Source organism: Macrobrachium nipponense, chromosome 32 (genome assembly GCF_015104395.2).
Source record: "Macrobrachium nipponense isolate FS-2020 chromosome 32, ASM1510439v2, whole genome shotgun sequence".
Lineage (NCBI taxonomy): Eukaryota > Metazoa > Arthropoda > Malacostraca > Decapoda > Palaemonidae > Macrobrachium > Macrobrachium nipponense.
Window position 1 is genome coordinate 7560165 of NC_061094.1, and position 17314 is coordinate 7577478.

The 17314-nt window shown below is 39.1% G+C and overlaps 1 protein-coding gene across 10 annotated transcripts in view; it reads right to left on the reverse strand.

Moving 5' to 3' along the window:
* Positions 1-17314, reverse strand: part of LOC135207200 (daf-12-interacting protein 1-like) — a 645343-nt gene that overhangs the window by 352677 nt on the left and 275352 nt on the right. The window lies entirely within an intron of this gene.

Sequence of the window (17314 nt, forward strand, 5' to 3'; positions counted from 1 at the left end):
GCCAGAGGTTCTTGTGAGCCAGCGGCCGTCGGTTTTTATTTCGGGGGAACTGTCGGTGACAACAGCGTTACGAAAGATAAAAGGGAAAATCTCTTTCTCTTTTGTCATCACGAGATAAGGGTCTTCTCTCTCTCTCCGTCAGCATCATTTTACATAAATTGCGTTTACAAAGAACGACTTTGAGAGTTGCCCTAAGAAAATATATACAACTTCATGGCTTTTCAATCTCCAATAAATTTGCTTTTACACATAAAACTATGAAAAAGATAAATCAGTAGTTTCATCTCTTCCTAACTCGTCTAAAACATTGCTCTAACGTTCATAAAAAAAAAAAAAAATTCTGTTTAGTTATCGCCTTTTCTGTCTCGTTACCGGATCCTTACTGTCTGCCACAACTTCTAATATTTCCCGCATTTTCTTCTTGGTCATCTTTCTGCACAATTCGCATCCCTATCTGCTATTTATGAAGGTGCTTCTCTTGATTCACATTTTTCCTTTATTACTATTACATTAAAAGGTTTAAATATGTATATTACTATTGCATTAAAAGGTTTAAATATGTACATTACTTTTACATTAAAAGATTTAAATATGTACGACGGATTACTTCAAAGAGATGCAGAAAGACGCCTAGAAATGGCTGCTACGTCCAAATATAAATATAACAATCAGAAAAAACTACAGTTTACCACACAATTGTCGAAATACTGGACACATATAACCGCATTTTAATACTCTATCAAAGCTGGCTCTGCATTGACCAAAAGAATTGCTTGTTTTCGTATGATATAAGTACGGGTAGGTCATTGATATGGTCCTCTGTACCATACATACACCAACTAACCTCACCTAAAACCTCACGTTCAACTGAAGTTTCTCAAAAGGCCCAACAATGCATATTATCAAATGGTGTTTGAATCTGCAATTTTCTCCTTTCCTCTGCAATATCCTCTTGCATAATAAATAACAGTTATTATCCCTTGAGTAGAATTTTGAGGCTGATGCATTGAAACTTTTTTGCTGACATCTCCTGCATCTCATTGGTGGTTTGCTTTTCTCTTTACCTGATATTCTGATGAGAGAGAGAGAGAGAGAGAGAGAGAGAGAGAGAGAGAGAGAGAGAGAGAGAGAGAGAGAGAGAGAGATTGTAACAAACCATTCAAGGAGTTTATGGCATATACGTAATAGGCAATAAGTGAACAACACTTACAGTATGTAAGGCGACACAATGTCGTCTCATCAGGGCTGCGACTACTACTACTACTAATACTACTGGAACTTACCAAGGCTAAACCTCAAACAAAGAGGAGATTAAAATTAGAGAGGGGATGGGCAAAAGGGGCTGCATGGGCAATGAGATGGGGTATATAAGTTAAGGGGGAGGGGGGTGGGGGAAGAGGATTTAACACATTAATATTCAAGTCGGGTCAAACTCGAACACTGCTCTCCTGTAATCTCTCTTGAACACCCGAAAGGAAGAACACGAGGACGTCATTCAGCTTCTTACAAACTTCATTCAAGAAGTTAAGAGGCTAAGTGTCTTTTTTCAAATTCAGAGGGTCTAAGTGACTAGGTGTATTCATTAAAACAATGAACATTATATGTACACCAGTATGTTTAACAATTAAAACGCCTCAACTCAGCTACGTCAATTATCGAGTTTCTTCTCATAATTCCTTACAAACACTCAGCTTGGTCAGGCCGACAAAGAACGCCGCACGAATCACACTGGTGTGAACTTACAGAAGGGACGAGAGTGACAAGGATTAGGATGTCTCAAAGGCTTCTTAGTCCATCGTAAGAGGCAACATCGTGTGCTCACTTATCTGTAGGAGCAGGTTTTACTGTTCATTCACAGTGTCTTTCTAATGATTTTGTCTAACTTTCTTTTATACTCGGGGGAAGATTTGTGTTGATGTACGCAAACAAGAGGTTCAAGGGGTGTGATCACACCGGAATAAAGCCATAATGAGTGTTAGGAATAAATGAATAAACTAATAAAACTCAGACAATGACATGTTTGGTGTCAGTGCACAAGGACAAGCGAGCCTGTTGTCCAAGGACGCTTCTGAAGTCTTCGGAAAAGGAAAGGCTCTTGGAAGGTGGAGGAACACGCCGACACAAGAGTATTTATGCTGTCTGCGTATGTGAATTGACGTGGGAATAACATTCGGTATTATAGGATACTCTGTGAGTATCAAATAGAGAGCAAGCGTTTCTGTCACTGGTGAAAGCGTCAGGGAAATGTTTTCGGTGAAAAGGTTAGAACATCACTCGAATCTATGAAGCCAAACAGTGGAATATTCATGGAACAAATAGAAGCCACGTATGATGGCATTCAAAATGAAAGGATGGTGGATGGAGCAATGAAATCATCTGACCTGCGCTGACATTTCAAAAGCGAATCACAAAGGATAAGAAACGAGGACAAAAAGGAGAAACAAGAACAATGGGAATTCAGCAAAGGTTAAAGAGCAGAAGAAAGAACCTGCCTCTTAAAACAATATTCCTAAGACGGGGGAAAAGTTTAATCCGTTTTATGGAGGAGAGGCAAAGAAATCAACAGAATGATAAAAAAATAAAAAAAATAAAAAAAAGTAAAACCATCGAAGTGAACGGACTTTGCGCTTTGCGGTTATTGCGTGATTTCAGTCAATGCTAAGATCAAGACAGAGAAAGAATGGAAGGCAAAAAGTCACTGAGCCAATGTTTTTATACAGTTTGGCCGTGTAAGTGAAAGCAGGAGAATACGGTCTCTCCGTCAAATGGTTTAGCTAAGACAGTTTAAATGCCACAGAAAACGGGAACACATTCAAATTGATTGAGCTACACCATTTGATGGATAGATTATATTCACCATGAGCAAGAGAGCATGCTTGATGAAGGTTTAAGTTATTGCACAGGCATGCTGCCCAATGCGACGTTAATAAGAAAAGCTTTTTCAGGACCTGAGTTTTCATTCTTATGATAATTGAGGAGGGAGATGTGGCGATGTAAACTGTGCAGCTGCATTCCTAACATTCATCTTTTAGATGATTCGTCTGTGAGGAAAAAGACAGACGGTTTAACCAACGGTGCTCACAGATTTTACTTAAACCATCACTGATTCCTCTAAAATTGGTAGTTTAAACAATTTCTAGAGTGTTTGAGACTCAGAACATTCATCATGTCCTCCCAAGAGATAACATCGAAAAGGCTTTGAAATTTAAGGCTATATCTTAACCCTTCAACAGACATACGCAAAATAAATAAATCATTCGTAGAAATATGAAATAAAAAACTATACCTTATTCACATCCTTCCCCCCCCCCCAAAAAAAAAAAGGGGGGGGGGGGAGGGGATTATCTCGCAAGAGCGGACTGCAATTCTCCCAAAATATACAACCTGAAACGCACGTGTGGAAATGAGTCACAGGCTTGTGAGTTTTTCTACAGTTTCATATGAGAGATGTGCCCTCACTAGAAATGGAGGAAGAGCCATCGAGCAGTTTTTACACGGGCTTCCCTAGAATTACTAGAATTAACTTAAATAAAATAAAAGGTTCCCGTCAAAAAATGTCATCAGCCCATCATTAACGTAGATCAGAAAGGCAGATCAGATCAGACCAACCTTTTATTATTATTATTATTATTATTATTATTATTATTATTATTATTATTATTATTATTAGTCAGAAGATGAACCCTATTCATATGAAACAAGCCCACAGGGGCCACAGTGACTTGAAATTCAATCTTCCAAAGGATAAGGTAGTTCAGTAGGAAGAGAAGGTAAAGATAAAGAGAAAAATAAATCAATAAATATATAAAAATGTATCAAAATGAAAGACGAACAGTATCAGGGTAGGAATCCACTGCATCTTAGCTCGAGATTTTCAATTTCCAATTGCACATCAAGAAGAAGTAGATGTTACCAAAGAACTAAAATCCAGTATCCGGAAGCGTTGACGCAAAAATCACACCAACAAACTTCGCGACAGACAGAAAACGACTCCTTTAACTTAAGCGTTGGTGTTTCTGACTAAACCAGAAACATTCTCAGCCGAGATAAGGTACTGCAGAAGCGCCCTTGCGTGCCCGTCGTTCGTGCATGGCGTGACCGCCGTGTGCCAAGGCATCACGGGTGCCATCAGCCCCCCCCCCCTTTCCCCGAGGGGGGGCACACTATTCATCACCGCAGGAGTTAGGCCATCTCTCTCTCTCTCTCTCTCTCTCCTCCTCTTATCTCCTTCTCTTCTCTCTCTCTCTCTCTCTCTCTCTCTCTCTCTCTCTCTCTCTCTCTTCCTTTGTACAAGTAGGACAAAACAAGTTGCCTAAACTATTAATTTAAATAAGCCAAGAAATAAATCAAAATGCCTAAAAAATGAATTAAAAAATTCACCTTAATTGATTATTCATTCCAATACATAGATGAAAAATTCTCCATTATGTATAGAGCATCGACAGTTTAGAAATAAGGTTAACAATATAAATATCCTAATTCTAATATATATATAATAAAAAAAAATTCCAACCATAAAACAAAATCTAAGAATGACTATTTAGAAAGAAAAAATAAAAAAAGTTCCAGGAAGAGAAAGCTGGAACTAAACGGCCCGAAAAACCTCCTGCCACACGCCCACCTTTTCCTTCCTGAAAAAGCCGCCCCACACGACATGCCCACCCACACATCAACCCTAGACACCCACTTCCACCCAAAACTGCGAACTCATCCAGACCATCCAGTATGACGTCACCGTCGGAGTTTCTCCTCACGTGGTGTTTCTATCGGAGGGGGAGAAGTGAGAATTCGGTAGCACCATTTAGCCCACCCCTTCACCCAAACCCCCTTTACCCCACCCCCTCATCCCAACCCCTCTCCGTCACCGCCCCCGTCCATCCCACCTTCGCAAATTCAGACTTATTGTTCATTTCATTCTTTTTAGGGAGGGTTTTATTTTTACCTGAGTTTACATACAGTGTTAGTACAAAAGTATTGTCATAATAATTCTCAGTATGAATGTGACACACATATGCAAGAAAGTTTGAGTAATAATATATATATATATAATATATATATATATATATATATATTATATATATATATATGTGTGTGTGTGTGTGTGTGTGTGTGCGTGTGTGTGTGTGTGCGTGCGTGTGTGTGTGTGTGTGTGCGTGTGTGCGGAAGCTAGGTACTATGTCGTACCTCTAAGTAAATGTGGCTACAATCCACAATGATGTAGTTGAATCCTTCTGTAGTTTTATAAAATATATATTTTCTTGTACAGCAAATTATAGCTTTCGACCATCAGCTGTGGTCTTGTTCACATTTTGGTGAACGAGACCACAGCTGATGGTCGAAAGTTATAATCTGCTGTACAAGTAATATATATTTTATAAAACTACAGAAGGATTCTACTACATCATTGTGGATTGTATCCTAAGTATAATATATATATATAATATAAATCAATGATCAAGGCAGCCAGCAGGAAGAAATGAGAAAGGCAGCAGTCTTAGCGCTTTCGTGTATTCTTGATACACCTCATCAAGGGTACAATATATAAAAGAATGAAAAATAGCTTCGAAATATTTTTCATTCTTTTATATATTGTACCCTGATGAGGTGTATCAAGAATACACGAAAGCACTAGGTACTGCTGCTTTTTCATTTTTCCTGCCTGGCTCTCTTGATATACAATCTTCACGTGTTACTTGTGATCGTATAACACATATATATATGGACTCAAAATTAATAGAATATTAATAAATTATTCTTACTTGGTATCGTATTTGCAAACTAAGGTCTAAAATAGAACAAAGAAAAGCTTTCCCATACTACGCCAAAATCAATACAATATTTAATAAATTATTCTTACTTGGTCTAGTATTAGCAAACTCAGGTTTTTTTTTAAAAAAAAAAGGACAAGCTTTCCCATACTACGCCAAAAATCAATACAATCTTAATAAATTATTTTTACTTGGTCTCGTATTAGCAAACTCAGGTTTGAAAAAAAAAAAAAAAAAAAAAAAAAAAGGACAAAAGTTTTCCCATACTACGCCAAGAAGAAAAACGAAACGGAACAAGAAATAGGCTAAGCTGTCCAGATTTGTAATGTCTTGGGAGCACGAACTCTCAAAAACTGGTTCTGACTGGAGCGGCTGCCCTGGGAAATGAGGAGCAACTCTCCAACCCCCCCCCCCCCTTCCCACCCTCCAACCCCATCTTAACACCCCTACCCCTCCCCCAAACTCACCTTTAATATTCCAACCCAACCACCCACGTGATTTTTTATCAGGTGAGATTCAACATTAATCAACTGCAGCTCCAAGCAGAGCCTGGGCGCGCAAGCAAGCAGTCTGTCTTTGCCACAACAGCACGCATAAACACTTCATCATTATATAACTTGTATATATATATATATATATATATATATATATATATATATATATATATATATATATATAATGACTGGTAAAAATGTTCTGTTACAACAGAATTCCATCTAATAAAAGGAGCCCATAAAAACGCCAAACTATAGAGACAACAATACTATATTTCAGAGACTGCTGTCTCCCTTTCAGGTAGATGAATGAGAAAAGTTACAGAAAAAGTGGTATTTATACCAAGAGATCCATCCATAGGTAAGCCAATTTAAGTCACTCCCACTGATAATCCTTTTTTAATCCTCTTAAGCGTTGGTTGAGTGAACACTTTATCAATGACATCTGAATCCCATGCGCCCTTTGAGATATTCATATACAAATGAAAGAACTGTATCACATCAACCGTGATTCACATACAAGCATCAAGCTACAAATGTCCTTTATAATATTCAATTCGCTCTACCTCCGAAATAATATAGTTTCATACATGTTAACCGAAGGGAAATTCTTTTAGTTGATATAAGTTCGTCGTCTCGTGGGCTCGAACCACGGAAGACCAGAACGCAGGACCGCAGCGAAGTGCCTTCAACCACACGGCGTTGGTTGTCAGATCTTCAATTCCAACAGCATCTGTTCCTCTGCTCAGAATCTAAGGAAGGGTGTCAGGAACTAAATATAGTACTAAGCTATTCATCAGGGAATCCAACTGGTATCTCCTAAGCTTTTTTACCTGGCCGCTCCCTTGCATCTTATACATGTTTATGTGTTTGTTAATTTACTTATTTATTTTTGTTCTTTTTTAATAAGTGGGATCATCTTCTTTCTGCATTTCCCTTAACCTCGTCTTACTTCTCCTAATGAACACCTAAAAATTCTTTGGAAGTTTGAATTTCAGGTCATTTGCCCCTGTGCTGGCTTCTTCCATATGAATAGGTTTCATCATCTGAATAATAATAATAATAATAATAATAATAATAATAATAATAATAATAATAATAATAATTCAAGTCAATGGCTCCTGTGGATTTGTTCCATATGAATAGGTTTCATCCTCTTGAATAATAATAATAATAATAATCATCCTCATCATCATCATTTTCAACCATACACCTCAAAGTGTACCCAGCAGGCTTTATTACACCCACGGTATGACACCCAGAAGATAATAATTCTGGCGATGATGATGATGGGCCCCTTCCGTAGGCGACTGACATACACGAGGTGTTTAAGAGCTCTTGTTGTACTGTTACCGACACTGTTTGAAAAGGTCATGTCATCAAGAAACCTCATTTTAGGTCATTGTTTAATTCGGGCAATGACGTAGTCTCTCTCTCTCTCTTTATGAGATGCACTAATAGAAGTCCCTTTCATCAAAAACAGGTGGGAATGCAGTTCAACCGTCATTTTGTTTTCTCTTGTGGTGGTTGGGGGGGTAGGGGGGACTTTAGCACTTCTGGGACGAAAGACAAATTATGTTAAGGGCGCTGTCGCCGCACATTCTTCAAAGGCTCTAACATTATGATAGACATATAAAAACTCTGCGGAATGGACCTTAGAGCTCTCTCTCTCTCTCTCTCTCTCTCTCTCTCTCTCTCTCTCTCTCTCTCTCTCTCTCTCTCTCTCTTCAAGTGTCAACAACTAAGTAGAGCATTCAACCGTTGAACAATGGTACATACATATGGTATACTCTTACGTAAGTCATCGTAAATTATTCACTCAACAAAAACGTCAGACGTCAAGTCATTTCAAAAAGGTTTTTGAAGCCCCCTTTGTTTATTCAGCCACCATTTCAGAAGATGCTTTGCATGCCTGCTCCAAGGTTGGCTCGCAGATGACCAGCCATGACCACAATGAGCTGCCAAAATGTACAGTTTGAACAGGCAGAGTTATGTAAGTGAGCTGAAGAAGAACACGCTGCCAAAATGTACACTTTGAACAGACTAACACGCTTCATAATTCTGATTCCAATGACTCTTTTATGGAATTTTACCGGTATATGGAGAAAGCTGCCCTCTTGGCGTATTTTAGTTAAAAAATATCTTGTTACTTATATCTATATAATAAATGGGGAAATTCAATCAATGATTTTTGGTAGAACGCTCTTTTATGAGCAGTTGTGTTAGATACCATTGCTGTTCTTTTTTTCACCTGTATCTCATTTGACCATGAAAGGGAAACAAAAGCTTTAGCCCCCTCCCCTTACCAATCCCAACCCCCAACCCATCCTTACCCCATTTCCTAAAAAAATACATTATATAAAAAAAAAATAATTTCATGGATTGCTTTGGTTTTTTTGCTGACATACATCCGGTTGAGTTTTCACGCACCAAGGTCAGGAGATTTCAGTCTTTGAAACTTCCCAAATCAGTTGAGACTACATTCCTCGACCTTACTCAGGCACAAACGACAACTTCAAGCAAACATTAAATGAAAAACATTATTCATACGAACTGGGAACCTCCACAAAATAGCAGTTATTTCCACCGATGTCATAACCTCATTAATGCACGGCGCGAATCATGTTAATAACGTACTCGGCATATGCCAAAAACTACATTTATGAATAACGAATGGTGACGGATTATAATAAATGTATACAGTTAATAAGCAAAAATTATGACAAACGAGTAAATACTGGTTGTTGTCGGGAAGGAAACGACATAGTGCCAATAAACAACATTGAGAAAAGTTTATGCTTTTTTCATAAAAAGTAAAATCTGAGATGCAGTTGCTGAAGGTTCATCATTCGTGGAGGATATCCGTATACCATTCCGACTGAATATTAGCATCGAACTAAAAGTCCTAAAAGGACACATTATTCACTGTTGGTATCCGGATGGCACGATATTTCAACAAATGTAGGGCCATAAAATGAACATTATACATAAAGTGAAGACCATAAGGAATAATCAGGTGCGAGATACCTAAGAGCCAAAGCCGGTGTTGGCATAAGGCCAGCATAAACTAAATCAACGGCAGCAAATGAGAAATGTCAAAACTCGAAAGGAATTTTGCACGACAAAGACAAAGGTATAGTACAGTACAAGACTCGTCGAATAAAATACAAAAATAAACATAGGCTATAAGGAACCGGCACATTAGGAAATACACTAGGAATAGAAGGCCTGGGGTAGGGGAATACCTGGGGAAGGGGAAGACCTTGGGGAAGGGGGAATACAACGGACAGGGGGAGAGGGCAGGAGGAAGAACTCCCAGCTTCTGATGCAAGCTCCGGAAAAGATCTCAGGTGCGCGGACCGGAGTTGGGAACCCCATGTGATATGAAGTGTGTTACTCTTATCTCGAGGTGCCCAGGTGGGCTGGAAAGCTGGGTGCTGATGCTGCCTCTTCCAGAAAGGAGGGAGGACCTTCCAGGAGACATGAGGAAGAGCGGACAGAGAAATAAAAGGTAAAAAATGGAATAAACCACGAACACATTCAAGATACAAGTTACAAGGGGAGAACAGAATCAAAATACACACACACACACAGAATTTAACCAGGTGAGGCAAGAGGCTGAAAATGAGGATGAAAAATGGGAATCTCTTCATTGAGAAATGATTTTTCCAGAATGGGGTAATTGCATTGTTGCTCAAGACTGCTTCTGACGCAACGGAATCTGCTACGATGTTGATCTTTTAGTCATCACCTGAGAAGTGAGGGTTGCATCAAGAATACTGAGGTGGTATAAGGTGGTAAAAGTATACACACACACACATATATATTATTAACTTTATCACTTACACAATTGTTCTGTGCATCTATACAATTACTAACATTACTTCAAGGATACTTGACAATGAGGACTGTTAGTCCAGTCAAGCTTGTAACTTTTTTAATAAATATCTCCGCTAGATACCATCCAGTTTCGATGAGGTCCTGTTAGTAAATATATATAACATATATAAATACACACACACACACACACACACACACACATATATATATATATATATATATATATATATATATATATATGTGTGTGTGTTGTGTGTGTGTGTGTGTGTGTGTGTGTGTGTGTGTGTGTGTGTGTGTGTGTGTGTATTAAAGCGAAAGAGATTAACCACGGGAATATAAAGATTTTCTAAGGAATTACAGCAGTAAAAAAATTAATTTTCAGTTTCCAAATTGATATGACTTGTCCCGCACACACCAACATCAGACCTAAATGACTCTATTGAAATGTGACAAAAGGAAGTTTCGCATTTCCACTTCAAGTGATTAAAACACATCTGAAACCTATATATATAATGTTCCTACGCCGAACACGGAATCAGTATGATCCTACGTAAAGAGAGAGAGAGAGGAGAGAGAGAGAGAGAGAGAGAGAGAGAGAGAGAGAGATTAATTTCCATCAAACTAGGAAATGAAAGACCCAGGAAAACAAAGTATCAGGAAGCACGCAAATGCAGCATCACAGTTTTCCAGAATCAGGAAGATAAACAACCACAATAAAAAAAAAAGGTACTAAAAGGTTAGCCATGAACTGGCCGCACCGTTCAGGAAAAAGAAATAAACCCACCCACATAAACACTTTCTTAAATCATTCTAAAAAATAAATAAATAAAGTGTCCCTTTGACAACAGTTATGTAAAGCTTCGTCCGCACAACTGGCACAAGCCAGGCTTTAATTTACCACTAAAGAATATTACTAAGGATCAGAAAAGAGAACAGGTTCATCGCCAACGACGGATCCTTGAGAATCCTGCCAGAGGTTACGGAAGGAGTCCCGGAATGGGCGGTGGGAGGGGTGGGGGGAGGAGGCGGCGGCCAAGCAGCCTTCGAGGGGGCGGAGGAGGGCAGGCGCTTCGTGGGTGGGAGGGTGGAAGAACAGAGACTGGTTTAGGGTGGGTGTCTTGGAGGACCACGTATCCCTTGTGGGGGAGGGAGGGAGGGAGGGAGGGAGGGGGGAGGGACCAAGGAAAGGGATCGAGCAGGGAGGACTTTTGCATCAGTGACGTCATATAACTGACACTCAATCAGCTGACAAGACTGATTTATGTTAATTTATCTAAATACGATAAATATAAAATTTCGCAAAACTGAGCGATGCTCTCGTGTTTATATATGAAATGCAAGATTGAAAAGATTCACCATATACGAAAAAGTCCGAAAAATAGATATATACCTTAATAAAATCCTTACTGTACAATCCCTTGCGACACAGATATCCACCCGAACTGCTGCATTCGAGTGATTGTAGCTCATTCCCAGAGAGCACCTGAGAGTTTCACATGTGAATTGTACGTCTGACCTTTGCGTCTTCACTCATCGTCCAAAAATGCCAGGACGATACACCACAGGAAATTATCAAGGGGCAAAAAATGTAGCAGACGAAGCAGTAATGATATTGGAGCAACCTCTTACGATTTCTTTATTGGCAACATGACCTCCAAACTGAGCAAGTTCAAACATAACCCAACACCCTAAGGTTCGGTCATCCAAAAAATAAAAAATTATTCAAAATAAAAAGAACTCCGTTTCAAGAATTGATGACCACCTTCCTCCGATCCATCAGCAAGAAAACGGGTGACCGAGTTGAACCAGTCTAAAGTATACAATCCTGCTACATTGCCTCTCATCCCCAGCGTCCATACTTGGGTTACGATAGACGGTTATGGATAGCTGGAGATGATAACAGATTATGCAATCGGATCCGGAAGACGGTCATTTATACTAGGTCGGCGTTCCCCTAGGGCTCAGCGCCAAATACAGAACCTTGACCGTATGGCAGGCCGCGCTTTAACTCGCCCTCTAATCCGGTTCACCCCTTGTGACGGCCGGACAAAATACTTGGGTACTCCTCGAAGGGTATCATGGGTACTTCTCGAAGGGTATCTGGGTACTCCTAGAAGGGTATCCTGGGTACTTCTCGAAGGGTATCTGGGTACTCATCGAAGAGTATCCTGGGTACTCCTCGAAGGGTAACCTGGGTATATACTCCTCGAAGGGTATCCTGGGTACTCATCGAAGGGTATCTGGGTGCTTTTCGAAGGGGTATCCTGGGTACTCATCGAACGGTAACCTGGGTACTTTTCGAAGGGGTATCCTGGGTACTCCACGAAGGGTATCCTGGGTACTCCTCGAAAGCTATCATGGATACTCCTCGAAGGGTATCATCGATGGGTATTCCTCTTTCGAGTAATCTAGCCCTGGAAACCTTTGAAAATATATAACGCGCATTCAGATATATGCTTAGGAACGTCCACTTTTCCATTCTGAAAAGGAAAAGTCCTTAGCTTTTTAACCTTTCATTCCCATGATGGATACAAGTAATATAAAAACATCTTTGAGTTCAAATGGCATAAAACTTGAGATGTTGTACCAAGCAATACCGGGAAACCCTCAAATATATGGACGCATATAAGACTTTCAGCTGATATTTCAAAACAGAGACCACTACACCTTAAAATCCCACCAGAAGTGGCAGTTGTTTGAGATTAAGCTGGCTTTATGCCAGCACGGGCTCTTATTCATAGACCAGCCCGTAGGATAGAAGTCGTATCCTGAGCGAAATGAAACCAGCTATAATAATCCATTTCGCACGCTCTTTCACGAACCGGTTTTCATTCGATATTCTCCGCAGAAGAGAACGCAATGGGAACGGTCCTATAAGAAGACCTCGACTGACTCTATGACGCCTCTCCTTTCTTTTCCTTCAACCCCTCCCCCCTCTCACACCCCCCCCCCCCCACACCCCGCCCCTCCTCTTCTTTGGACGTCACGAAACATTTTTTTTCCTTTCATAACGCAATCCAAATGGAAAAAAATATCACAAGGAAATGATTCAGTGACGCATTACGGTTAACTCTTTGTATTCGTTATACAGGTAAATTATCTTTTGTGTGTGTGTGTGAGAGAGAGAGAGAGAGAGAGAGAGAGAGAGAGAGAGAGAGAGTCTCTAACAAGTTTGGGTTTCGAATATGGGATGACTGGAAATATTCTTGACAGATGAATCGAACAATGAAAAACACTTTTATTATATACGATCTATAAATATTTCGTGAAGAAAAGACTTTAATTAAAGACATTGTATAACTTATCGAATTCACATCACTAACAGGTTGAAAACAATTCAACGACTTGTTTACTGGTATTCAGCCTGTTGGAGACATGTGTTCAATATGTTGGTGACCTGTGTTCATGGCATGTCTTGTTGCAGTGTGGGCGTCCCTAATGCACCATGTCAAGACGACACGAACAGATAAGATATGTGCCTGAGGAACTAAAGTCGCCTCAAGGTAAAGAATTTAGCAGCTTCTAAAAAAAAAAAAAAAAAAAAAAAAAAAAAAAAAAACTCACACACACACACACACCACCACCAACAGCCAAAGTATTTCGAACCCCCAATCCTCAATCATAATAAAACCATACAACCATAAGGATGTATCGCTTACAGTTTGCCTTGCGGGGCACACCTTTATGGGTATTAATAAGTGAATATTGTGAAATATTGCCCCTTGCCTTTTACTTTTCATTATTCCATTTGCTCTATTTCCATTTATTATTATTATTATTATTATTATTATTATTATTATTATTATTATTATTATTATTATATGAAAATAGTTTCACCAGACCACTGAGCTGATATTATCAGCTCTCACAGAGCTAGCCCGAAGGATTCGTTTCTACTTATATTTCTTATTTACATTTAGTCAATTAAAATTAAAAATTTTCTCTATTTCCATTTAATAGTGTTTCTTATTCTTACCCATTCTTTTTAGAATCTGATTTACGAACAAACCCGGCCTAGCGAGCCCTATACGAGTCTCAGAATGTGGTTCGATGATATTTTCAAACTACTTCAGTACTGATTTAAAATTTTTAAACTCCGCAGAGTCCATCATCCATCAAAACAGACCAATAAAACTGTCAATTTCCAACTCTGTAGCAAATGAATGGAATTGACAAACGCCCCAGTCATGACGTCACTAAACATTCCTTATCACCTGCAGGACTCCTGGACCCCCAACTCGCCTGAAGAAGAAGAAGAAGAAGAAGAAGAATGTCCACGATCTTCAGGGATCGCATCGCATACAAACAGCCAATAGACACGGCCTCCTCCTACGTGCTACATTACGTAAGACCTGCTCTCGTAGCACTGCGTCAAGAATTTCTGATGTTCTCTAATTCGTTTACAAGGTGGTTATCAAACAGTTGTTGATTCTGTAGCCTGCGTTTTTAGATGACAAAATCATAATACTCTAACGACCTCTAGTACTGTTCTCCAAGACACGGTTCTATGCAAAAGGACACATTAAATTCACGACTGCCATTACCAGCAAAAATAGCACATACTGACGCATTAACTCTAATTGACTCCCATTACTGTAAATTAATAAATTGAGAGAGAGAGAGAGAGAGAGAGAGAGAGAGAGAGAGAGAGACGCCCTATGTACTACGAAGGGCAGTTCCTAATTCATATTCCATTATTAGATATATAATGTGTAAGATATTATAGAAGTGGATAAAAAAAGGCAAGAGATATTAACTGATAGGCAAGTGGATAAAAAAAAATAGGCAAAGCTTTTACACCACCAGCTATTTATTAACACTTATAACCCCTTGTTATATTACCCCAGATAAGTACAATAAAGCCTTTGGTGTCCACCTACGATAATTTTGTGTCCATGGAATATCTGTAAATTTTTCTCGAAATATCGAAATAAAACAAAAGAAACCATGATGTATAAAGAAACATTATATATATATATATATATATATATATATATATATATATATATATATATATATATATATATATATATATATATATATCTGAAAGGGAAGACTATTCAAAATGGCTGGTTGCCCAATACATAATAGTTTTCCATGTTAGCTTTAGCAACGCAGATAGATGGATATATATAGATATAGTTATATAATATAGATACATACAGAAGGATCCTTGAGAAACAAACAAAGCAATGCCAGAACCGAATGAAAACCAGACCAATCGACATCATTATTAAAGGCAGAGACTCTGTCAGGAAATTTAAATTCTTATCAGTAGCTGATCACATGTCACTCGACTGAGGGCCGACGTAGTAGTAGCATGGCCTGACAACTACTTCTGCCCGAAGTTGTTAGACCACAAATCTCCCATACCCCGTACCCATTCCTCCTCCACCACCACCATCACCTCCCCCTCCTCCTCCTCCTCCATCTCCAAGCGATAGGATAACTCCACCCCTCTCATACAAACATCCAGATAGAGAGGAATTATCAGAGACGCAAAAAACCACACACACACACAAAAAAAAACAATATAATCGAAGCTCGTGGGTTTTGGAGCCCCAAACCGAACACGTTCCCAGATGAGATTTAATTGTAGTTTTTTATTGTCATTAACGACAAATATTCCGTCTTAAATGGTTCGGTTGATCCACACTCAATAAAAAGGATGAGATGTAATCGAAAATTTTCGTCAATATTTTGCTTACATCATCAATAAACTCCCACGTGATTCATGCGTTTCTTCAAGAACTGCTACATTTATTAGGTTCGATCATACATTACCACGTGTTTCTTCAAGAACTTCTACAGGTATTAGGTTCGATGAACATTATCGCGTGTTTTTTCAAGAACTGCTACAGTTGTTGGGTTCGATTCGATCGTACATTATCACGTGTTTTTTCAAGAACTGCTACAGTTATTGGGTTCGATAATACATTATAATGCGTTTCTTCAAGAACTGCAACAATTATTAAGCTCGATCGTACATTATCACATGTTTCTTCCAGAACTGCTAGTTATTAGGTTTGATCATACATTAACAAGGTACACACGAACACAGAACAGAGGATTCAATCACTCAATAAGATATACATGAATGAATTCACGGGCTCTCAGATTTCAAGTGTTACCTTTAGCACGCGGGAAAGAGGATTCAATTCATCATCAAGCTATATACTATACTCTGTTTTTTTCCATCTGTCCATCCGCCTGTGGTGTTTCCGTATGGTAACACTGCGTCCTGGGCTTTAGATAGTTACATTCAGCTTACATTCAACAATAATAATAATATCCTATTTCGAATATTAACGGTGTACTTCGCATACAGTAAATTATTAAAACCCTTTTCAGTTGCAAATGTACACCCAGATATCCTTTTATTTACCTAAGACTTAAACATAGCGTAACTATTTAAAGCCCGGGACGCAGTGTTACCATACAAAAACACCACAGGCGGATGGACAGATGGAAAAAAACAGAGTATAGTATGGCATGAATGAAGTCACGGGATCTCAAAATTCAACCGTTAATTTCAACACAACTGATCGTGATTTCGTTCAAAACCACGACCTCCTCCAGAGGGAGCAGCAGGATGAGAATTTCACCATTTCGGCAACTAGTTTATCCAAAAAACAGCCAAATTAGCGCAGATGATAATAATCACCTTTCACACTAAAGCGGTGCAAATGCCACCTTCCAGAATTAGGACGCCAACCTTGAGATGCAAACGACCTTAGCCTAAATTAGTGTTCATCTCACACAGCGTCAATTATTCCAACCCCGAAATTTACTGTTTATGGCCGGATACTTAAGCTAAGAATCATCAACAATACCTTTTTTAGTTTTCTGTAAAAGAAAACTATTGCGATGACTCTGTCTGTCTGTTCGTCAGCACTTTTTCCAGTCCAGCCTCAGATATCAAAACCTGCTGAGGCTAGAGGGCTGCAGATTGGTATGTTGATCATCCACCCTCCAGTCATCAAACTTACCAAATTGCAACCCTCTAGCCTCAGTGGTTTTTATTTTATTTAAGGTTAAAATTAGCCATGATAGTGCGTCTGAACAACACAGACCACCGACGACATGTGGCTGAAAGTTCCATGGCCCGCGGCTGGGAGTTTCATGGCCCGTAGCTGAGACTTTCGTACAGCATTATACGCTGTTCTGAAAACTGTTACTTCGTCGCATTTTTTTTCTAGTTTCTTTTGTTTC